Source organism: Dermacentor albipictus, chromosome 1 (assembly GCF_038994185.2).
Source record: "Dermacentor albipictus isolate Rhodes 1998 colony chromosome 1, USDA_Dalb.pri_finalv2, whole genome shotgun sequence".
Classification (NCBI taxonomy): domain Eukaryota; kingdom Metazoa; phylum Arthropoda; class Arachnida; order Ixodida; family Ixodidae; genus Dermacentor; species Dermacentor albipictus.
The window spans coordinates 81769225-81795034 of record NC_091821.1 but is presented as its reverse complement, the minus strand read 5'-3'; the positions used below and the strand labels follow the sequence as shown (position 1 = coordinate 81795034).

Sequence of the window (25810 nt, the reverse complement as noted above, 5' to 3'; positions counted from 1 at the left end):
AAGAAATCATATATATAGATATTGTTACGCGTGAAGGAGACCGTTTGTCACCCTTACGGATGAAGGGGGCCGCTTACTTAAGGTCGCGAAGGTGAACGCAAGAGCGGCCAGCTGGTTGATAACTCAGCGTCGTCCTCTTCCTCTTTTCCCACTCGGGACCGCAAGCACGTTCGCCGGTCTTCGTATTCCTTCCTTACGCGTGACAATATATATATATATATATATATATATATATATATATATATATATATATATATATGGCTTGCCTGACCAGTTGATTCGTGTGGGCGTCTCGGGTACAAACACAATGGCACCGGCCGATGGCTCCGCGTCCGACACTATAGTTACCTCTAACTTGAAAGCTGTGAAGGATCTCATCATGCTTTTCCTATATGCAGTTGCGTAATAGCTGTCAACAGATGCGCCGCTCTCTGAAGTTGAGTACAGCAAAATGTCCTCACTGTTTTCATCATTTCGTTTTCTCGAGGAGGCGCCACGCTCTTGTATCGACTGTGGTTGGGCGTTGCCTTTACCAAAGCCTATGCATTCCGCATAGGGATGACCGACACCGCAACCTGCGACCACTGCGACCATGAAGAATAAATTGAACACATTTTGTGCGCTTGCCCGCAGTACAGTCCACAGAGGGAATACCTTCGTCACGAACTTGACCAACTGGGCGACCAACCGCTATCGGAAAAAAGAATTCTACACCACCGAAGGTACCTAACGTCACAGAAGAAGACCGTGCAAGCGATATTGTGCTTTCTGCGATCTACCGGCCTGTGCGAACGTCTTTAACTGGAACGCCTTTTGTGTGTTTGTGTCTCCATGTGTGCGTGTTTTTTTGCGTTTTACTCTCTGTCATCTTTCTAACCCCTATCTCTCATCCCCAGTGAAGGGTAGCAAACCGGAGACTGATATCTGGTTAACCTCCCTGCATTTCCTCTTCATTTCTCTCTCTCTCTCTTTTCTCGAGGCGTTCGTTGCAGTGAGACCTGCGCCACAACAGGGCACCGGTTGATTCCGCTTCTTTCGCCGAGGTAAGGTAGCGACGCCATATCAAACCCCACGAGCTCTCATGGGTGTCTATAGCCGTTCGTTCATTCCTTCATAATAAAACGTCTCATTTTAACGCAATGGCGTTAAGGGCCCCGTGTCACAGAAAATCCGGTTTTGTCGCCAGCGGAGTTGTCCGTAAGTGAAAATTCTGGCATATATTTAGGTATATGTATATGCCGCGCCTTGCTATATGACATGCGCTTTATGCGCGGGTTACATTGCTACACCATCCTATCACTAAAGTTACCCATACCTTGTCTTACATTCTTGACAAAGTTATTTCTCGAAATTTCGAGAATGACATCCCACAAACAAACAATAAGAAGCCAACAAACAAAAGAACCAAGGACAGCATGAGGGAAATTACATGTACTTACTAACTGAATTAAAGGAATGATAAATGAATGCAAATGAAAGTGGGTGAAAAAAAACAACTGCATGATGGGATACGAACCCACGTCTTCGCATTAAGCGTACGATGCTCTTACCAATTAAGTTACCGCGGCACCGTTTTCCAGTTTCATTTACATTCTTTCCTAATTTCTTTAATTCAGTTTGTGAGTACAAGTAATTTCCCCTGTGTTGTCCTTGGTGTCTGTCTGTTGGCTTCTTATGATATGTGTAATAAAATCGGGCGCCTTGGTTCCCTTTCTTCTCGTTCATCCCACAAGCAAAAGTCACGGAACAAAACACCGGTAGTGCATGCCTTTTATGTTACATCTTCTCAGACTGAAATATTTAAAGTGCGAAACAATAACAGAAACCCGAAAATGATGTAATTCTTTTGGCGCGGCTGTGTACTAGCTCCGGGATTCGCCCGCGCAAGCGGCCACGTTTCTACCAGAACGCTCGCCTTCGAGCATAGCGTCCGGCGCCAGCGCGTTTCCGGTAAACATTACGGTTACGTAAGCTGCAGTTGCCGGGAAGCGTGAGAAGCAGTCAGGGACCTTTGAATGCTATCGCGTTCCACTCTTGTCGGCGACGCTTAAGCGTCCTCCGAATTTTCCCTCAGTCGCGATGAGATAACGCAGTTCGTGCGTTACTGCATAGCGTCGCCGGAGTGGAAGTCTAGCGACGTAAAGCTCTCGAAGTCAAGCCAAAATAAACTGAATGCTAAGGAGCGAGTCTTTGTGCACGTAAATATTTCTAGCTGGAAATATTTCCGACCTCTTAAACCGTAGTTTGCTCGCAAGACGACCATAATGGCAACCTTCCCTCTTACGTCGTCTTCCCTCTTACGAGGAAGACGACGAAGTGTCTTCAGGCAGAACGCCGGCTCTTCCAGCTCTACTCATTTTGTGATTTTCCTAGACTATGCCAGTGGACTGCTATTTCCTCCTTAACTGCCATGGAGATGGAGTCTCACGCGCGTCCACCGGACTCGGCAGTGCCCGCGGCGGCTGCCTCCAGGAAGCGCAACGGCACCGAGAGCGACACGGACAGCGACGACACCATGCACTACTATATCAGCGGTGAAGATTCTTGTGACGACACCTTCGAGCTGGTGCGGAGTCGTAAAGCAAAGCGCAGATTTCTCAGCGCATCATCGAGTTCGAGTGAGTCCACCGTGAGATCTTCGCGGGATACCGAGGAGCTCACCATCCTGTTCTCGCCTGCTCTCGCCACTGACAACCTGAGACGCCTCAACAGGCAAGCCGTGTCTTCTCATCTAGAAGCGCTGGTTCCAAACGAAATCAAAGACATCAGAGTGAACACCCGTAAGAACGTGCTAGCGATTGACGTAGAACACGCGGCTGCGTTGGATTCCTTGCGCAAGATCACGGAACTTGGCGGGATGAAAGTCCGCCCTTATATTCCGCTGGGCAAACAAGTCCGTACTGGCGTAATTTACGATGTTGACGAGACCATTGTCGACTCCGACCTGTCAATCTTAATCAAGCCAGCTACAGAGACCACCATCATCACAAACGCGTTTCGTCTCGGCACGTCACGGTGTGTGAAGATCATATTTAAGGGCGAATCCCTCCCATCGCATGTAAAAGTGGGCCACTTCCGACACGCAGTTCGCCCTTTTATACCAAAACCACTGCAGTGCTGGAAGTGCATGAAGCTTGGCCATGTGAGTAGTGTGTGCAATAACACTACCGTCTGTTCTCGCTGCACTGGGCCCCACACCACAAACACATGCGAGGCCAGTGTGCTGAAGTGCACAAACTGCAGCGGCCCTCACGATGCATCTTCGAAGGAATGCCCTTTGATTCGAAAGGAAATGCAAATATTGAAGAAAATGGTTAGAGACCACTCGTCTCACCGAGAAGCAGCAGCATCTATTAAGCGACGACGATCACGTCGCCGGCATCGATCAAGACCCTCCAAAGCCTCTGCAGAACGCCACACACGTATATCACCACCCACTCTTCCGCCCAGGCCAAACGCAGTCAGCTCCAAGGACACGGGTGCATCGAACAGCACGGCTGCTGACGCGTGGCCTGCACTCCCGAAGCTACATGCCCCTACTGAGCGGAGTGATACTTCTACAGCAGGGGACACTTCGTCTGTTCCTGATAAATTGGCGGACCAAGATCAACAAATTGTTGTTATGATCAGCTCTCTGGTGAGTGCTATTCGTGTTCTTCTGGACAAGCTACAGACACCAACAGCTCGAAGTGCATTGCAAGTGCTGGATGCCATCAGTCCGGTTCTGGCGAGCCTTCAGAAGTCCAGTGCTTGAGAACTTCTACAGCAGAACCATGGCTAATCGACACCACCAACGATCGTTCCGGGATGATGTGAGAAATGCCTCCATATTCCAATGGAATGCGAGAGGCCTGAGGTCCCGTATTTCGGATTTTCGACCGTTCGTATTTGCAAACCATTTTCCTATACTAGTCATCTGTGAACCGAACTTATCAGCTTCCATAAGACTGTCGGGATATGAATCTTTTGTTTCCAACACGTGTGTCCGTAGCAGTAAGGTTCTGGTCTACATTCGCAAGGACCTTACGTATTTTTCCCAACAAGTAGCGCCACACGACGGTAACCAATACGTCTCTGTTACTGTGAAAAAGAAGAAGCTGTCTTTTACTCTTATCGGCGTCTACCTTTCCCCAACAAGTCAGTTTGATAGAAAAAGACTGGAATATATTATGGCTGCTACTCCCGGTCCTTGGATAATAACAGGGGACTTCAACGCTCACCACCATATATGGGGAAGCTCCAGGATAAATTCGAGGGGCAGGTCACTAGTATCCTTTGCATCAGGCCACAACCTGTGTCTTCTAAATGACGGAAGCCCGACATTTCTGCGAGGAACTAAGTACAGTAGCTGCCTTGACTTGACTTTGGTGTCACGTTGCCTGACTTTGAGCGTGCAGTGGTTCACTGATATTGAAACCCATGGAAGTGATCATATACTTACCTATGTGAGAATTGATGGACTAGACGCCACATTACCGGTTGTTTCTCGCCAAATCGACTGGTCAGTCTTTCAAGATCGCGTAGAAGACACATGCAAGACACATATTGCACGCAGATTAGAAGACATAATTGCGGACGCTATGCAAGATTGTACACGCTGCTTCACACATCCATCAAAGCGTACAGTGAATGACATTGAATTGGAAAGGCTTCGTGCACTACGTCGCCGAGCTGAAAGGAGGTACAGGCGCACGAAGTCAATTCTTGACCTCAGGGAAGCTCGGCGCATGCAAAAGAAGATCAGACGCCGTATGGATAAGCTAGCGAATCAAAGATGGAAGTGTTTTTGCGACTCACTAGACCCCCGCAAGCCATTGTCCTGTGTATGGCGTACCCTACGGGGTCTTGCTCAAGTCCCCAGCAACGACACCCATTCAACGCCCTTGCTCTCTATCAAAACCGCTGTGAGATAGACGTCGCAGAGGAATTTTGTGCGAACGTCGCCGGCGGCGCAGTTTTAGTCCCTGACATGGCTCTAGGCAACATCCCCGGCCCACGAGATGCAAGTATGGACGCTCCATTCTCTATGGAAGAGCTAGAAGCTGCTATGGCGCTCTGTAAGTGTTCGTCTTCACCAGGGCCCGATGGCATAACGTATACTGCTTTGCGCCACCTAGGCAGAGAAGCACGAAGAGAACTCCTCAGCATTTTTAATAGTTCATGGCAAGATGGTGTCGTCCCACAGGAATGGAAACGCAGCCGCCTGGTACCGCTTCTAAAAGCAGGAAAGTCACCGCTCGAACTGGCATCCTATCGGCCTATAGCTCTTGCCAGCTACGTCGGGAAGCTCATGGAACGTATGATCCTCATGCGTCTCGAATGGTACCTTGAACACCACAAGATTTACCCTGACTCTATGGCGGGATTTCGACGGGGTCGTTCATCGATTGACAATGTCATCGATCTAGTAACATCTGTGGAACAACAAAAATATCGGAAGCGATTATCAGTAGCACTCTTTCTTGACGTGAAAGGCGCTTACGACAACGTTTTCCATCAAACCATTCTAGACGCACTTTTGACAATTGACCTAGGAGGACGAGTATATCGTTGGGTCAGTAACTACTTGACACAAAGGTCCTTGTTCGTACGAACGGAAGATGGTCCGACTACCGACCACTACACATGCCGAGGCGTTCCCCAAGGTGGTGTTCTAAGCCCTATTCTTTTCAACCTCGCGCTTCTTGGGCTGGCCAAATCCCTACCAGAAACAGTGAGTGTTTCAATCTACGCCGACGACATCTGCATCTGGACATCAGCGGTCACTCGCCTGCAGGTTCGCGCACGGCTACAGAAAGCAGCAACGCAGGCATCTGACTACCTTCACGCACAAGGCCTTACCATCTCAACAGAAAAATGTGCGATAGTCGCTTTTACGCGAAAAGCGATGAGTCCTTATCCGGTATGCATCAAAGGTCAGCCTATCTCCTACAAGAGAAATCACCGGTTTTTGGGCGTCATTGTAGACCGAGACCTCACTTGGAGCCCTCATGTTGCCCACTTAAAGAAGAAGCTCACATCTATTGTTCACGTTTTCAAGTTTATCGCCGGCAAAACATGGGGATCGTCAGTGGGCTCCATGCTACAGTTATATAGAGCACTGTTCATCGGATTCCTACGCTACAGTTCTCCCGTGCTTGCTAAAACATGCAAGTCAAATCTTCGAGAACTTCAGAGCGTGCAGGCGCAGGCACTACGTGTTTGCCTAGGCCTTCCGCGCAGCGCCTCAACAGCTGGAACCATTGTAATGGCTCAAGACCATCCCATCACGACTTATATTAGTACCGAAACGCTTAGAGCCCATGTTCGTCATGTTTCACGGATGCAGTCAAGCTCTCTTGCGTGCCTGCCGGAACGACGACCACAGGCGTCCTTCTCCAACAAGGTCAACATCCATCGTGCCTCCTTACCATCGGGTTTCACACCCTCTTCACGTTCAACCTCAGCTTTGTGGTGTTTAAAACAACCTCAAGTGCGTCTTACGGTTCCAGGAATAAGAAAGAAGACCGACCTGCCTACCTTGGCTTTGAAGCAAGCAGCTCTGGATTGTTTGCACACTTTCTACTTTGATCGAATACACATATATACGGATGGCTCTTCCACTCAGACCAGCTCCACCAGCGCAGTGGTTATACCATCACGATCACTAAGCATCCAATACAAGATTTCTCATTTGACAAACTCGACTGGTTCGGAGCTTGTTGCCCTCCGAGGTGCCGTTGATTATATTAATAACCAACCGGCTAATCGGTGGGCTATATTCTGTGATTCCAAGGCAGCCTTACAATGTCTTCTGGCATCTCTTCGTCGCGGGTCATGTGAACAACTCGTGTCGGAGATACGAGAAATGCACCATCTCATGATCGCGAAAGGACACGACGTCGTGTTTCAGTGGCTGCCTGGTCATTGCGGTATCTCCGGCAACGACCTCGCTGACGAAGCTGCTAGAAAAGCACACGAAGGAGCAACCCTTGTTTCAATACCTTTATCGCGGACCGACGCAGCCCAACCATTAGGCAAGCTAGCGCACTCTTTGACATTGGAGAAGTGGCACACATCTGAATTCACTCACCATCGCTTGCATTCCCTCGATCCCTCTATGCAACTGCGGCTGTTACCAGGTCTTCCGCGAAATGAGGAAACAGTGCTGTGCCGCTTACGTTTGGGAGTCGCATTCACAAATGCTTATGCATTTCTGATTGGAATGGCTGATAGCGCCGAGTGCAATGCCTGCGGTGTCGAGGAAACCATAGAACACCTACTGTGCTACTGCCCATCTTATGAAAACGAAAGGCAAGACCTCTGCACAGCTCTCAATCAGCTGGATGGGAAGCCGTTCACCTTGAAGAAGATCTTGGGACCTTGGCCTCGCATATCGCAGCTACAAAAGGCCACAAAAGCGCTGCTGCGGTATTTGAAAGCGACCGGATTGAGTGAGCGCCTGTGATTCGGACTGAGTGACCGACTGATATCTCCAGTGGACTTTCTCTTCTTTTCATCTTTCCGTCCCCCTTTCCCTTTCCCCAGTGTAGGGTAGCCAACCGGGCTCAGTCCTGGTTAACCTCCCTACCTTCCTTTTATCATTTTCTCTCTCTCTCTCTCTCTTTTTCCCTCTTACGACGCAGCGGTCATGCGTAAAAAAAATAATTATAATTATAATAAAGAAAAAAAGGTAACTTTGTAGCTGTCGTCCGCCGAAACGAGTCGGGCTTTCGAACCACGGGCGATTCCCTAGTGCACGGCGTCATTATCGCCCTACCTCGCCCAAGCCATTCCTGTCGAATAGCGCGCGCTGGTGCACCACGGGAGGGAATGCGGGGCGCGAGTGCGCAGGGCAGTGAACCTCGATGTTCGTGACATTTCCAGGCCGTTATGATGAAAGTGCCGGTACTCATAATAAAAAAAAACGAAAACAAAAAAAGAAAAGAAACGAAAGAAAGTGAGGCACCTCCATAGAGCTGCCTCTTGACTTTATGATTTTTTTTTTGTCAGAGTTGCACCCAAGGGGAAGAAAAAGAGCTGAACAGATTCCCTATCGTGCCTAAAGATGCCGACCCGCGCAGCCGGGGATCCCGGCAGCGGCCGCTTGCCGAGTAGGGTGACCCCAAAAGAAGAGCGTGCAGCGTCGGTCCGCACAGCGTGCGGTCTGGCACCACTTACTATTACGGGCTGAGGGAACATAGCCACCACCACCGCGGCCACTCCCCCTTGCCCTCCTCGGCGCCGGCGTCTTCGCCGTCGTTTGTAAATTTGGGGTGAGTTATGTGACACGCCGCGCGCGGGACACGCCCCGATGAAAACCGGCCTTCTGCGTGCCGCTCCGGGAACGAGAAGCCAAGCGAGCAGGGAGGAAGGGGGTCAAAATAAAAGCGAACGGAAAACGACCAAGCGCGGCGCATAAACACGCGTATAAGCCACGCGCTGTATAGGAATAAAGCGGGAGTCAATGCCGCGTCGACGACGTTATATGACGACGACGGTGGCGACCGCGGGATTGCGTGTACGTAGGCGCAGCAGGAAAAAGGAAAACGAGAACCGCGCATGACGTGCCAGCCATCTCGGAGGGCGGCTGGCATGGAGGCAGAAAGCGTATATTTGAAGAAACGCAAAATAAGGCAGAAAAAAAGGGAAGACGCTGTGCAGTTACGCGAGACGCGCCTGCGGAGGTAGCAGGCGGGAGGCCCGAGAGAAACGCTGCTCGTCTATCTGCGGGCGGGATGGCTGGCCGAATACCGCCGGCGCGCATGACGGAGCCGGATTGAACAGCCGCGCAGGAGCCGAAGACAGGATTTTCGTTACGCCGGGCGTTCTGTATAAAATATGCATTTAGGGTTGGGGCCGAAACTCGGGGAATTTCTCCTGCTATAGCAGTGCAGCCCTCCAGAATGCCCTCTGCCTTCACCCCTCTGCCTTCGTTCGCTTCAACTTCCGTGCAACAGGGGAATCCGTGACAGACACGAGGGGGGCACACTGTGGATGAAAAAGGCGTATACAAAATTGACGAAACCGAAACAGACTGGGGAGAAATAAGAGGCAGATCACAGAAGTGGCCGGAGAAGGATGAGGAAAACGGTGTATGTGGGGCGCCGGCAGAAGCCGAAGCGATTTGTGCCTTGCGCCGAACATGTCGTCTCGGTTTCACCCCGTTGTGACTTACCTTCGTCATTTCCTTGTGCTTCCGAGCGTAGGTATACACTTACCTGGAAAGATGAAGAAAAGAAGATCGCACGCAGAATGCCGCGGTCTCTACCCACTATTTCTTATTATTGCAAAGACACTGTTTATAGCGAAGCGCCGCAAGAATGTAGCAGAGAACCCGGCAAGTATGAGTAAAGAAATGAAACATTAATTACATTTACCGCACATCTCTATAAGCTTCGCAAACCTTATGAGCGGAAAGGAAAACACATTAATCTTCCAATGTGTGTGTGGGTGTGTGTGTGTGTGTGTGTGTGTGTGTTGAATTTTTCCCAAATGTGCGCAAATATGTGCGTCACGAAGAGAGAGAGAAATAACATTTATTAGTTCCAAAGGAACTAAAGCCCAACTCTGGCCCTCCTGGTAGGCTCATGCCTCCTGGCCTAGCACGCGTTCTTGACGTGCTGCACGAGAAGCGGCCACCATAGCTTTTGAAGCTTTCGTGGGGGACTGGTCCGCTCGGAGGCACCACTGCCGCGCTGAAATGGTAAGGGAAAGCGCTGCTTCTTAATGACCATTAGAGACAAAAAGCACAATCGGAAATGAAAAACAACGAAGCTTTACCCAGTTGAATGTACTAGAGAAGGTGCATTTTTAGACGAGAACACTAGCAATAGACATGATACGCATAACTGATTAAGCATGCATATTTCTCAGATTAATCCCTGCCAAAGGCAGGAGTAGTATAGCTAATTTTTGTACGAACATATACAAAACGGTACAAAGACAAAGAGAAAAGTATATAATAGCTGTGTCTTACCAGTACTCACCTACGGGGCAGAAACCTGGAGGCTTACGAAAAGGTTCTACTCAAATTGAGGACGACACAACGAGCTATGGAAAGAAGAATGATAGGTGTAACGTTAAGGGATAAGAAAAGAGCAGATTGGGTGAGGGAACAAACGCGAGTTAATGACATCTTAGTTGAAATCAAGAAAAAGAAATGGGCATGGGCAGGGCATGTAATGAGGAGGGAAGATAACCGATGGTCATTAAGGGTTACGGACTGGATCCCAAGGGAAGGGAAGCGTAGCAGGGGGCGGCAGAAACTTAGGTGGGCGGATGAGATTAAGAAGTTTGCAGGCACGGCATGGTTACAATTAGTACATGACCGGGGTTGTTGGAGAAGCATGGGAGAGGCCTTTGCCCTGCAGTGGGTGCAACCAGGCTGATGATGATGATGATGACAAAGACATAGAAAGAGAGAAGTAGAAAAAGTCAGGGATGTTAACCAAGACCCAGCCCTATTGGCCACCCTATTCTACCTCAACAGAGAAAAAGAGGGCAGTTCAAGGTGCGCTGGAGACGCAGGCGATCCGCAATGTTCATCGTTGCCTGACAGCCACTCATAAAAAAAAAAAAACTGTGGTTTTACGTGCCGAAATCACAATCTGATTATGAGGCATGCCGTAGTGGGGGACTCCGGAATAATTTTGACCAGCTGGGGTTCTTTAACGTGCACCTAGATCTAAGTAGACGAGTGTTCTTTCATTTCGCCGCCATCGAAATGCGGCCACCACAGACGGGATCGTACCCGCGATCTCGAGCTTAGCAGCGCAACGTCATATAGCAACTAAGTTGTCACGGCTAGTAGACGGTCACTCAGTCAGGTTGATTTCGGTATCTGCAGCAGCACTTTTGTGGCTTAATGCTGCTGCTTTGTGCGAGTACATAAATCCAAGGTCTTTCTCCCGGTGAAAGGTCTTCCACCTAGCTGGCTACGGGTGGTGTGGAGGGCTAGTCGTTGATCTTCAAAGAGAAGCCACATATGTATAGTATGTGTTCTACTGTTCCTTCGCGATCGCGAGTGTTGTAAACAGCGCTTACGGCCATTCCAATTCCAAGGAGGAGCAGTCGTTCATGAAAGCGACGATAGGCGCAAGCGACAGCTTAATGTTGCTTCATACAGGGAAAAACCAGTTCACAGGTGCAGTTGCATCGAGGGGTTGAGCAAGTACAGACGACGACAGGCGACCTCAGGCAAACACCATTTGCTGTGGACAGGCTGGATTTACCTGTAGGCCACAGGCATTAGCGAATACAAGAAAAAGTCATCAAGGTGCATACTAACGTTTACTGCGCTGGCCGCAAAAAAAAAAAAAAAAAACAGCCAGGTGTCGAAACCTATAACAAAGAGTAAAAACTTTGGTGCTTTATTAAACTGCACTGTTCAGCTGCCTTCTTGCATCGCTGACATTCATATTGCAAAAGAAGTGTCCAGTGACACTGTAGTTTGCAGAAGGCACGTACCAATATTAGAAAGTCTTGTGAAACACTAAACCAACCCTGACTCGGGATATTTCACAAACGACAAGGGAGCTAACATAGAAAGCTAATATAGGTACTTGCGCAAGTTGAACGTACGTACGAGTCAGCAGAGATGCTCGACGTGAGCCCCTATTGAGAGTCCTTTGTTATCCCAGACGACAGGTTTGGTTTTCTTAAGCGGGTACACGCGCGAAAACATCTACAGTGGACCTGTGTTTCCGAGTGTCTGTCACAGTAGCTGTCTGTTTCAAGGTAGTCGACTGATTTTCTCGGGGGCAGTGGATGCTATGGAGGGACGTATACGAAAGATGACTCTCACTCCGGTTTAACCACTATACGTCCACTCGCACGTCACAGCGCGCACAGCCCGCTCGGCTGCACTGTTCACCGGAAAAGGCTTTAAAATGCTTTTGTATCGCATAGGTCACTGGCCCTTCAGCACTTTCGGATCGCATTTGCCGAATGCTGCCTTTTCTCGACATTGCTTTATCTGCTTCCAATAGGGGGCAAAAATGAGAGAAAAGAAATGAGAAAAGATATCGCCTGCGACGAGACGCGTGGCGTCGCTTAATGCCTTCGGCTGGATATGGCACCGAGACTTTTGAGCGGGGCTGCGTCATCGCCTCTCACGGCAGTGTTTCATTTCATTGTCGTTTTTTAGCCGATGAACCGGCAAAGTGCCGCCGCCATGCGCTGTGGTAGGCGAAAGTCACCCGCGCACGCGATATCCGTTCGACATTTCAGCGCGAGCAAGTCAGTGGATCAGAAGGGAAGAATTTTCTTCAAGATGTCCATAAATTACATAGCTGTCCCTAGTTATTAAGCGAGAGTCGCTAACTCGCGTCGCTCGTATAACACGTGCGAACTTCTTGCGGCCCTGGCGCAATATTAGACTCGAGCACTTGATGCCGCCTATCTAATGTCAGCGCCGACAGCGAATGCGGGAATTGCATATACACCCCGACTCTCGGCCTAACTCGGTGACAACGGCACTGCGGTGGTGCAATTACGGATGACACTATTGATTCATGAGTGGGCGTCGTGCCACTGACGCTGCAGTGAAGCAACGTCGCGCTGGCCTCAAATGCGCACGCTACAAATACCGAAATACACTCCGGGCACCTGACACCCCACCCTCCCACCTGCCTAGCCCGCCCTCTCTTCTTCTCACTCTCCTCGCTCATGAGACACTGCGCCTTCGTACGTGAAGGAGGAGAACTATATTTTGATTTTCTAAGCAGGTCGCTTTTTTTCCCACCAGGCGGTGATTTTTGAACGCGCTTTGAAGTTTCGCGATTGTCAAAAAGTCGAAGTAGAAAGCAAGATAGCTAGAGACGTTCACTGTGCGGAGGCGCGAGTAAGAGCGGGCGCGAGAGAGAACATCTGGGGGCTTTTGCTCCTTGAATATATGGCTCTCCCTAGGTACTACGGAGGGGGCTGCTTAGCGCGTGTTGTAGGCTATTCTCCCTAGGCGTGCCGGCATTGCGGAGTGGTGTCCAGTTTGTTTACGATCGGACGTTGACTGCGGGCGCGGTTAAGTAGCTGAAGCAGCAGGCTAAGTTAGTCGTGGTGGAACGTAGCTTTCTCGCGCCTTACGGCGAAGTACCTTGTAAATAACATCACAGATGTTTCTGTGAGAGCAGTTGCGACCGTATTAGAGCCTGGACCGCATATATTGAATATCTAGAAGGCAGCGCACCTTAGCGACCGCGGTTGAACGGAAGTGGCTGAAAGGCCGCCGGTGACGATGACTGACTGAGCACCAGCGCCACAGGCGCGAGAAAGTCTGTCCGACGTACCTTCAGAAGCAAAGTTCTGACTGGCGTTGCAGAAGTCGGCGGGCGCGGTACTACTAAACTTAGCGTCACAAGTTGGCGGCTGGGCGTAACTATATTTATTATATAGCCTTTTTTTTTACTAATTGTAACAACCTGTCGTTATTTCGCATTATTTGCGGCGCCTCCAGGACACCAAAGCTGCAACGGGGACACCACAGCTAGAACCCGGACTGGTCCGTCGGTCGGGGCTGGCACGCTTCAGCCTCCGCAGCCCCAACCCACGGGCCGCCCTGCTTCCAGCTTTGGTCCCCCCGCTACGCCTTGGGTGCGCTGGAGATAATGCGTCGCCTGCTTTATTATAACCTCAGGTGCTCTCCTGAGGCCTCTGTTTGCCGGTTACATTGGCCTAGCTGTTGGAGCAGCTAGTGCTCGTAAAATAATCCAAGCTATCGTCGCGACGAAAAAAGTGACCCGCGAATTACACAATACCAGTCAGAACCTTGCCCCTTCAGACACAGCGATCACCAAATGGGGCGTCCGCGCCCACTGCCTCACCGCGCGCGCTGCCAGCGGCGGAGTGTAAACAAACTCGACCGCACTCCGCATGTCTAGGGGACAAACGCATACAACACGCGTTAAGAAACCTCCTCCGTAATGCCTAGGCACAGTCATATATTCAAGGAGCAAAAGCCCCCAAATTTTCTCTCTTGCGCCCGCTCTTACTCGCGCCTGCGCACAAACGACTGGCGATCCCTCAAATGAACGTCTCCTGCAAAATAGCTGCCGCCGGGATCGGCGCGCTTCGAAAGATCGCAGATCTCTTGATTCCGCTGTGCCTGCGGTTCATTCTATCGATAGATCGAGCAGCAGCTAGTCTGAGGATGCTGCCTTTTCGTCGGACCATGGTCGGACTCTGAGAGCGATGACGAAGCAAACTAGCCCAGAACCTCGGCGGCCGCAGCCCGGCACGCCCAACTGTACTGCTTGCAGTTAAATTTTTGTAGTTTAATACCTGTTCAATGAAAAATTTCGACTTTTTCGGACATAATGCCTATTAGACTGCAATGCATTTTGTATATCATAATTTTTTTACGTATTTTTATTAGTAGATACAAGCGCGTCTTTACAAACGTTTGTCAATATTATTCCACAATCTTGATTCTGAACGAGAAGAAAGGGCTTAACCGAGGGGTCCGTTTTTTTTAATGATATCATAAGAAGCCAACACCAAGGACAACACAGGGGAAATTACTTGCACTTAGTAATTGAAATAAAGAAATGAGAAAATAATGGAATTGAAAGTGGATGAAAAAAATAACTTTCCGCAGGTGGGGAACGATCCCACGTCTTCGCATTACGCGTGCGATGCTCTACCAATTGAGCCACCGCGGCGCCGTCTTCCCATCCACTTCCTGGGGTATTTATGTGTTACTACTAGAACTAACCCTGGGAGTGTTAGCCAGCGCTACAACTCACAAACCTTGGCGGCGGATGTGGAACATCCTTTCAGCCGCAGGCGTCAAGAGTACGTGATATTTTTTGGGTGAAGGTAACTGGTCAATAAACTCACACGTGCTACCTGAAGGCATCAATGTTGCCAGATTCGAGACCCTCGTTATGTAAGGACGATAAGAAAGGGGGTTAACCGAGGGGCCCGTTTGAATCTTGATTCTGGCAATTTATATATTTTCTAAGACATATATTGCGTTAACAAAACTTTCATGCTTGCAAAGTGCATTAATTCTGCTATTTGTTTATGTATTACAATAAATATTACATAAAACTGCAGAAAAAAATAGATCTGGCGTAACCTACAAACACACCTCTTTCCGCTATATTTAGGGAAAGAGTTAATCTGAACCGCCACGAAACGTTCAGCTTCGAACATTCATGAGCTGTTGGCGTAGTCTCGTCACCCACGCTTCGGCGCATTGATTCAAGTGTGCGCCCATTGACCTTTTCCTGACCCGTTGGCGATATAGTGGGCGTAAATGTGCGTGTGGGTTGGGGTGCACGTGTGTAAAGCGCCAGAAACTTACTGCGACAGGAAGCGGCGCTACTGCTTTCGTCGATGTGTAACGGGCGGTACTCTTGCCGCCGTTCCGGGATTGAACTCATTTATTTGTGGGTTAGCGATACTACGCTGGCGGGTGAGGGAACTTTTTTATCCGCGGGGAAAGCCGTGCATTGCGAGGTGCCGGGGAAACAGACAGTCATTATGTAGCAGCGGTCCGTGAACGTGGTACCAGAGATTGATTTCATTTCTTAATACGCCAGTCACTACTTTGGCAGCCAACTACAGCACACGTGTTCCCTCTACGGCTCCACATTTTGCAGCGTGAATGGAGCACAGTGCGTTAGCGAATGCCCAGTTGTTTTTCTGACAGCAAGAAGTAAGGCAGAGGTTGTAGTGGTTTCGTAACCGCGCTGCCATCTCGTTCCTGTGGAGCAAAGTGCCCCGCGAAAACGTATACTATTCCATACTGTTTTTATTCCGATCTGCTGACGTCAATTTTACGTAATCACCGACGTAAAAATCGGGCGGTGACCTGCGGCATTGCTTGAACCGCCCCATAAAACGGTCTTCTCGTTTAAAACAAGGTCACTTTTGATTGCTTTGAAAGCGAATGACATTGCCTACATTGAGCAGTTTTTCTTATTTAATAGGCTGGAAATAGGCGAGGAGTTCGCAGAAATGGACAGGGTTCCAGTGGGGCCGAGACAGCGCAGCGAAACTAGATAACCGGATGAGGAGAGCGTTGCCGGCGTCTGGGATTCGCCGTCTTCCCTTCGCTTAGCTTGCTGTGGCTGCTCGAAAATTGTGGCGGCATGCATGGGGAGGTTAAAAATGTCGCTAAAATGGATCCTCAACGAAGAACAGTTCGCAGAGCGATGCGGTATACGTGCCGAAAGGACTCGACACGTTATAATGCCAGTAAAAAATTTTATTATACGCAAATAAAACCGTTCTCCCTGGCAGCTCGGAGATGCCAGTGCTTGAGCGATCGGTAGGCAGACGTCTTCTATTCCTTTCGGAACGGGGCAGCGTCCGGTTATTCCGAAAAAAAAAGTTTAGTTTTGTTCGGCATATTAATGCATATTTAATGCGTACACGCGGCGAGATTTCGCGGTTTTGTGACGCCGCGTGAAAGAAAGGCGAAGTGGGCGCAGCCCGAAAACTTTTGCCCAACAAGGGAGGCCTGATGGGGAAAACGATGCGGAATGAGAAATAATTATCGTTTGTTCGCTCAAATCGCGCATAACGAGTGTGTACACGCCATATATCAGATTTGTTTCGCCGTTTTTGTGACGCCGCCTGACAGACAGGTTAAGTGGGGTTAGCCCGAAAAATATTTGACCAATAGTGGAGGGCTGATTGCAGAAATGGAAGAGAAACAGTTTGGAATAGCTTTACGTTATGGCGCCAAGCTCTCCATTGTTTCTTTTCTTTTTCTTTTATTTGCCCTAAAGACCCATCGAGCATTAATTATATAGAAGAGAAGACATTTTAGTAAAATGACCACCGACAATTTCATTCGTGCAACAAAGATCTGCAGCGGTGCCAAAATTTTGTACAGTAGTCCTAGAAAACATTGTAGAGAAACGCTTGCATAAAGTACAGGTACAGTTCCTCATTTCCCACACACATATATATATATATATATATATATATATATATATATATATATATATATATATATATATATATATATATATATATCGTTCCCAAGTATACAAGAAAAACACTTCCAATGGAAACTACAGTACAGCAATTAGGAAAATCAAATACCGAAGCATAAAAGGATTCCTTGAAAACAGCATGAGAAAAAAAGTTAAGCAATACATGATGTGAGCGAAACCATTACATGCCATTTCACGGGGGTGGAAACAATTCGGAACATTTTTATTTGTGTTAGCGGCCTTTGGTACGCGAAAAAAAAAAAATATGGTTCAGTGCTTCTGAAAATTTATCTGCACTGACTATGTCAGCTACTGATCTCGGCAACTGATTCCACTCCTGAATTGCCAAGTGGAGAAACGAAATACTGAGTAGGTCAGCAGCGCAGGCGAAAAGGTGGTGACGCTTGAAACTGTGGTGCAAGCGCGATAAAGCTGCAGCTGCTGCCTTTATTATTGTTGTAGAGCAAGGAGCAGGGATGTGATATATCTTGTGAAAGAATGTTATTCGAAAAGCTTTCCGCATTCTTCCTAGTGATGCAAAGTCAAGGTGGTTTTTAATTTTAGATATACTTGAATAGCAAGAGTAATCAGATACGATGAACCTAGCGGCTTTAGTTTGCCTAATATTTTGATGAGGCAAGCGTAAACAGGGCTCCAAATACCTGAAGAATATTCACGGTTAAATCGCGCGATTGAGTTGTAGGCAAGAGGTTTTGTATCCTTGTTAGCTTGGCGAAGAGTACGTCGGAGAAAACCAAGAGTCATATTTGCTTTCCCCAACGGTCAATACGTGTGTTCCACGACAGATTAGTAGTTAAATGGACACCTAAATATTTATATGGCTCGACTGATTCAATGTTATCACCATTTATTGCATAAGTGCGCGACAAGAAGTATTTCCGGTAATAAACCGCATTAGCTTTGTTTTCTTGATATTATTACTCGTTGGCCAATGAAAACATCGTTGGTTTATTTTCTGCAGCTCCTTTTCTAGTTCACTGCAATCTTCACGGTCAGTAACAGCCCGATAAGTAACACAGTCGTTGGAAAATATAGGAATTTTTGAATTTCTAGCAATGTGAATATCGTTTATGTAGACAAGAAACAGCGTTGGGCCCGATACTCAGCCCTGGGGCACGCCATGCTTCACGTGCTCGAAGCTAGTTGCAATATTATCAACAAATACCGCGTGACGTCTGTCGCATGAATATTTTTAAATTCAATCACTGACTGTATTTTCTATTTCAATACGCCTCATCTTATAAATCAAACGCCTGTGACCTACGTGACCCAACGCCTTTCCGAAATCAATAAGCACTGCATCAGTTTGCGTAAGTTCATGCAGGTTGGTGTGAATGTCAGTTGTTCGTTGGGAAAGCTGTGTCTGACAAGATCGTCTCTGCTGAAAGCCATTTTGGTTAGCAAATGATTTTGTTGTTGTTAGGTATGTATTACGTGATCTGAGACGACAATGTGTTCTAACGTGTTGCAAGTGAAAGATGTTGAAGGGACACTTAAAGGCAAGTATTGAGTCCACGTGGACTGTTAAAATACCATTCCAGAAATTTCGCAGTGACAAAATTCGTTGATGAGCCTGACAACCACTCATTGGCTCGCGATGCTGCGCTCCATTTCAAGCTGCGAAGAGCCTCACACGCTGCTGAGGGCTCGCGCTGCCGGCGTGGCATTACTCTGCTATCCTTGTACTTTGTGCGAGTTTCGTGAGTTTGCAAAACCAGCGCAGCGCTACGCGTTAACGAAAGTGCTGAAACGGCAGAGCACGGGCGACGCAGTGTCGAGCGAAAAGGAAACCTTTCGACCGCGCACGCGTCGTTGTCAAGGGTAACGTCATTCAGTTATTTTTTTTTTCTAAACGTCGAATAGAACTGGACAAGTAGACTTTTCTCGAGTCTTATAGCGCAATGCAATGATTGTTTTATTATCAGTGGTTGAGTACAAGTGACAGAATTATAATGAGGGGCTTCTACGTCATCGGGCTCGTACCTGAATGTCCCCGGGGGAGTCTGAAATCGTGCTCTGCATTTATCTCAATCTCGCGATCACTAAAGCTCTCTTCGCGATAATATCGACACCTTAGACGCTCTCGAGCATTAATTTATCACTTTATCTTTATTTAATATTTGCCTTTACTGTCACGTATATCGGTCGATAATTGGTCATGGCATTATTATCCACTGTTTTTAACATCGGCACTAAATGAGGAAGTTTTCGAGGTTATATATATACGAGGAATTGGAGAGGCGTCACAACCAAGTACATTACTAGTCTTTGAATTGTCAACACCAGGGGGCTTTCACAAAAACACTGCAGAAATATGAATTAAATGCACGCAACAAATCAGCAGCACCCAACGAAGAACCTTCACATGAAGATATGGGAGGCAATTCCCTCGAAGGCTCAGGCGATATCACTTTCCAAAATTTGCTAGGGCAATTTTTTGAGAAGTTGGACTTCGTTCTTATACGAAAAAAAAAGAAAACGGATGTATAAGGCAATTTGATGTTGCACATACTGGATTTCCGAAGAGTAACTGTGCAGTGGAACATGCGGTCCTAAAATTTTAAGTTTTACCTACGGCAGGGCAGCGATGAATACAGGAGACGCTGAAAATATCCGTCACTGGCTTGAAGACATGTCTGCACACGACGCTGCATAATGTTAAACACTCGGTGGATGGTTTCTGAAATTACCCGTGCAATGCGCTGGATAATGGTTGTGTGTGTAGCTCCTGCAGTGACCTGTGAGGATTGTATTCGTACACCCGTGCACCCCACAGAGGTTATCAGACGAACCACAGGCTCGCTGTCATATCGGAAGTCAAACTGCGATGTCATTCTCAATTATCATCATATTCTTTTTTGTTTATTTTCTCACTACAGAGTTACTTTGGGACACCCAGTATTACACACGGTGTTTCAGAGGATGTGTTCGAAATTCCTTAAATATAGGGAAGATGCGATAATTAAGCGCGATTTCTTCGTCATTACCTTTAAGCGAGAGGCATGCATCTTAAGATGGCTGGAAGTAGTAATTCCACAAGTAATTATGCAACTTAGATTCATTGACTTCTTCACCAGAAGACTCAGACCGTTTCCAGCTATGGAAAAATTTGAGACGCATACCTTTAAACTCTGGCTAAAGAATACACGCAAAGTGCCTCGAGCGACCAGTCGCGCGGCAATATTGCGTGAATTTGCACGCGAAATGTGTGTGTGTGGTTGGTGTGTGATGTTTTTAACGTTCCGGCCGTGGCACGCCCTTCGTCAGAATAATTATGGCGAATAAAAACATTACAGATGCAATTTTAGTAAGTGCGCACCTTCGTTTCTCAACTACCTATGCACCGGATCTACAGCACTTTCCATTGGCACACACACACACACACACACACACACACACACACACACACACACACACACACACACACACACACACACACACACACACACACACACACACACACACACACACACACACATATATATATATATATATATATATGTATCGCTGGTTTCATATTATGCTTCATGGAAGCTCCCTCGACAACATCCTCAACAATAATGAGTAATAACCCGCAGTAAATTAAGCGGAACCGGTTTCCTCCTCTCACCACACGCATCCTGTCGCGAAGGCAAATAGAATCACGGACTCACCGCCGCGTCCATTCCGCCGCGAAGCGTGCCACTGCTCCGCTCTAATTAAGAGTCACTGATGGAATTACTGCCATCTCGGTTGTCTTATTTGGGTGACACTGATTCGGTGCTCCGTGCGGGCTGCTTGCCGGGCCAAATTAAGCCCCGCTCGCAGGTCACCGGATCCCAAACACGGCGCCGCGCGGCCGCCGCGAGCCTCATTTCCGCAGCAAAGCGGTCATCGCGGACGTCGGCCGAGCAGGCCGCGCGCGCTGTTATTATTTATGGCGCCGTGGACGCAGTAGACTCGGACCGCGTGCGCCTTCCGCGCCGCTTCCCCCCCTCCCCCCCCCCCCTCGCCGAGGGCGCATTACTAGTGCGTGCGTGCGTGCGCGCTTGAGAAGTGCAATCGAGTCGCCTGCATTTATACAGCCGCCGTAAGACTCGACCTGTGCAAACAGGACATCTCTTTAGCGGTTTAACTTTAGCAAATGCATACGTACAGGCTGCAAAGAGCAAACGTGGGAGCCGTTGGAAGGACGGCACATTGAACCAGCCCCCAAGTCAGGGTATACCTCAGCCAAAAATCTTCAACGCCATTCGCAGGAGAAGCGAAAAGACGCTTAGGGCGTGCTAACGTAGTCCAAAGTAAGCGCGTTACAGCGTAGTGGGGTAGCAGCGTAGTCGCGTGTTAGCGTAGTCGAAATAAAAAAAAGAAACCCACGGACCGACGGGCTTTTTTGCACTTAGCAGTGCGGTGTAGCACCGCTGTGTCTAAACATTGGTGCACAATCACTGTACCGTCTGCCATCCAGGCTGACTCAACTGATGTCACGCAGCCACCGGATGGGGGGCGTCAAACAGAATAAGCGCGTCCAATAGCTTATTTTGACTCGATCGCCTAGTTTCTTTTTTTCTTTTTCTTCTTTTTTTACACCAATGTTGGCGCTACAATGATGTAAAGCTATTCAAGACGTTTAAATTCCGACGCCTTTTTTGTCACTAGCGAGAAAGGCGTCGTTCAAACAACTGCTATTGGTCAAACGTTTTCGGGCTGCAGCGCCCACTTCGCCTGTCTGTCACGCGAAGTTACAAACTCGCGAAAAACTCACCGCGTCGAAGTGCTGTTTACACGTTAAAGACGCATTATTATGCTGAACAAAACTGAAAAATTTTCTGAATAGCCGTAGACTACTCCGTTCCGAAAGCAATAGAAGATCGCTGCCGCCGATCGCTCAGGCACTGGCTACTCGCACATGCCGGAGAGCATGGGTTTATTTGCGTATATCAAAACTTTTTCCGTGGGCGTATAACGTTATCGAGCCTTTTCGGCACGTATACCACATCGCTCTGCCAACGCTTCCTTGCTGAGGATCCGTTTCAGCGGTATATTTAACCTTACGTTGCACGCCACCGCGATTTTAGACAAGCTACCGCAAGCTAAGTAATGCAAAGCGGAGCAATCGCATAATCCGGTACACCGACCTCCTCATTCGTTTATCTAATTTCACTGTGCTGGCTGGGCGCCATCGAAACTCGCTCCAGCTGAGCGTACTCCTCGCCTCTTCTCAACCAATTAGATAGGAAAAACTGCTCCATGTAGGCAATGCTATTCGCATTGAAAGCAAAAAAAAAGAAAAATGACCTCCTATAAACGAGGGACGCGTTTGATTGGGCTTTTCAAACAACGTTGCGGTTGACCGCCCGATGCTTGTGTCGTTGTTATGTAAATGTGAAGTCAGGATATTGGAATAGTTTTGCGTTGTAGGGTCCCATAAGTTGGGCCCTGTTAGCTAGTTTAATCATGTGTGCCGTCTTTGTCATCATTATCGTGTGTCGTAACATCGATGACCCCCACAGCTTTTTCTAAACCAAAACCGCAGTCGTTTTATATAACAGGAAATAACGACGCCTTTTGTGCAGTATACGGCCCACTGGTAAAGAGAACACCAAAGAGAGAAAACAAGGAAAGGGAAGGGAGGATGGTTCAACCAGACGAACGTCCGGTTTTAAAGAGGGAAAGGGTGAATAGAAATACGAAACAGGGAGGGAGTGAAGAATATCTGTACGCGAGATGATTCACAGGACTATAAATGGTCGCTCAGGCCGGTACACTTCAAGTACAGCACCAGTGCACGGTGTAGGGGTTGGAGGACGAACGTCGGGATGAAAACCACAAACTTGGGGGTGATTTATTCTACATTATATACAGAGAGGTGAGCGTCAATTAACCGTCGTACAGTCATTACGGGCCGGCAGCAGCTCGGACGCTGCGGCCCGCGGCAAGAAGTTCGAGAGAGGTGAATCAGGGAATCAGGGCATGTCCCAGAATGCTCAGATCTCTCTGGAAGGCTTCTTATAAACCCTTCGAGCACTGTAAATCACGTCATGTTTGACCAATGGGAGAGTCCGCTCCGATGACGCCACTTTCAGCCAATGGTAGGCGCCCGTGTCGCGGTGTCACACCTGGCGGCTCTCTGTGGTCTTGCCTCGCAGACTGGCAATGCACTTCTAACGAGGAGAAGGGGAGGGCTGCTCATGCTCCATTGTCGGAGGCCCACCTGCTAATCCCGGCGGCGCACGAAGTTGTTGGCACGTGAACTTGTTGCCTTAAACTTGTTTGCTCGGCCGCTCCTCTGGAATGTGCTTTCCTGCTTCGGCATTCCTCAATTAGCTGTGCTGCGACTCGAAGTGGTTTGGGGAACTCGAAGTAATCGCAGGAAACAGCTCCATATCTAACAGCTCGTCCTCGCCCCGGTTGTTCTGAATGGCCGGTGAACTCAATTCGCTGGCCATGAGGAACGCTGAAAGAAGCTGCAGGGTACTGGGGTCGAGCCTCGTTTGACAACCCTCGGGATCCTGGGCCCTGGAGAACATACGTCAAACAAACCAAACAACACAGCGCTGCACAACGGGTAAGCGCAGGCTCTTCACCCCTGACTCGCCAGGCTATTACTGAGTCAAAATCAACCCTGATCTTTTAGTTCCCCAATTTTGACAAAACAGTTGTAACCACCCCTCCAAACAGCTATGCATTTCTCCTCGATTGCCGACAAGACCAGACTACTATTGTTGTTGCAAAACAAAAAGGTCGTTGACGATGCAAACAACAAATGAAAACAGCCGAACATAACTTAAGTGGCCTAACCACACGAACAGCATGTTTCCAATCTATCGCAGTGGCGTACTTATCGCACGTAATTGTGCCACTGAACAATCTGGTCAACCTCACAAGTACGTAATCACAAGCGCACTAGCCTTGTGGTCACTAAACAAAACGCGTACTTGCGTTGTAGGCAAACTTTTCACTTACGCTTACTCACGTTTCTTCCCTGAAAGTCCTACAGGACACGTGACATAAACGAACAATTAAACTTGCGGGACTTACACACTCCGCAGAACCCTTAAAATAATGCGTCTTTTACTAACTCGTTCCACGCGTACTTATAAGACAAGCCAGAATACGGCTGCCCTCAACACACGAGCAACCCAGTCATAAAGTCTGCTTCCTTCCGTCCACACAGGACACGCGCTAATGGAACTAAGAACGCTTCTCCGTGCAAATCATGCACTTACTAAAAACCTACGCGCTTAACCTTACAAAATTCAAAAACACTTAAAAAGAAAGAAGGTTAAATAACACACACGCGCGTTACCATAGGCCTTTCGACGATAACCTTGACCTTCAGGTTACTCGCACACACACAAAAAAAAGCCTATCTACTTATTAATGAGCATCTCGCGAGACTACATGTATACATAAAACGCATCTTTCAAATCTCGGAGCTTTCTCAAACCAAAACATAAACAAAGCTCAAACCTTACACATTGAAAGAAACTCTAGTCTCAAATCGCGAAATTTTCCGATGCTCAAAAATAAAAAACAAACACTTCATTTCTACGGAAGCGCTCTTGGCCTCCCGTTCCCGATTGCTTACGACTGACTCATACTTTCAGCCTGACCCGCGGTGGGCGAAGTTTCAAAGCTACTCTGGCTGCCGAGAGACAACAAAAGGGCTGATTCACTATCAGCTCCCCCAAGACGTTACGGTCTCCTGCCAATTTGCGTCCTGGCGCCCCGCTTTCAACACGAACTCGATTGACCGCGTCGCTACTCCCCACCTGGTCTCGTCCTGCCACCTTGCGTTTCTTCGAACTGCACGCTGAGCTGTGAAAAGAACTACGGAACGACGAGGAGCTTAACTGCCTCGTGCCCTTTGTCCGCGTCCGTGCAGAACATTCTTCGCGGTCCCCCTTTGACCTGTGGCTCGAACGTTTAGGATGCGTCAACATCGTCATTGACGACCGCGCCTTTCTTCTCCTCGCGCCCTGCCCATTTGGGTTTCTCGCCATTTTTGGCGGCGCTACATTATTTACCGACTTTCGGTCTTTACCGCGCTTCTTTTTACGGCGCTTTCTCTTTGCACTCGCTTTCATGTCGCCTCGTGCCTCGTGCTGGCCGGTACACATTTCGTCGGCCCGGATCGGTCTCTTACCCGCACAGTCTGAGTGATTCTCACTTAAATCTACTCTCTCTCTGCCTCGACTGGCGGACAGCTCAACCGACTCTGGCACAATGCAGCAGGCTTTACTCGAGTAAGACAACTCGCACTCTTGCGAACTGCCCTCTACTACATTGCCCAGCTCACGCTGTGCATCGGCACACAGCCCGTCGGTATCGATCGCTGTCTCACGCGCACAGTCCGAATGATTAACAACTGAATCATCCCTATCTAGGCCATCTAGACTGGCGGAGAGCCGCACCGATCCCTGAACAATGCAGTTGTATTCTCTTGAGCTACGCAGCTCGCAATCCTGAGAATTACCCTCAACTGCACCGCTCAGCTCGCACTTCACTTCTGCACGCACATCTGGCTCTACATGGGTGCCCGCGTCTGTCGCGTCAACAGTACCCTTTTCCTCGCTAGCAACCTCGCTAACCTTACCAGCGACGCACACACGCGGTAACTGTGCCAATTTGTTCGCAGCTGCCCTAGCTGTCTCCACAGTCATCTGTTGGCACAGCACCTCGTCGCTCTCACTCTGGCCTTTAACGGCCTCTATTGCCACTAAGGCATCGTTAGCAGCTAGCCTTTTCCCTTCACTTATGAATCTGCAGCTAATCTCACAGGCACTACTCTTTTCGTCGGCTTCTGACGAAAAACCACTAGACACTTGCTCATTCTTTCGCTCTGTACTACCTACAGAATTCTCAGACAGCCGTTGTCTCTG

The 25810-nt window shown here is 48.5% G+C and overlaps 1 protein-coding gene and 1 non-coding gene across 6 annotated transcripts in view; one reads left to right on the top strand and one right to left on the bottom strand.

The window, feature by feature from the left end:
- The window catches only part of LOC135907442 (lysosomal alpha-mannosidase-like), a 566544-nt gene that overhangs the window by 280828 nt on the left and 259906 nt on the right, over nucleotides 1-25810 (top strand). The gene's annotated exons all lie outside the window — the stretch shown is intronic.
- TRNAT-CGU (transfer RNA threonine (anticodon CGU)) lies at nucleotides 14565-14636 on the bottom strand. Its single transcript has one exon. It is a non-coding gene; the product is annotated as a tRNA-Thr (tRNA).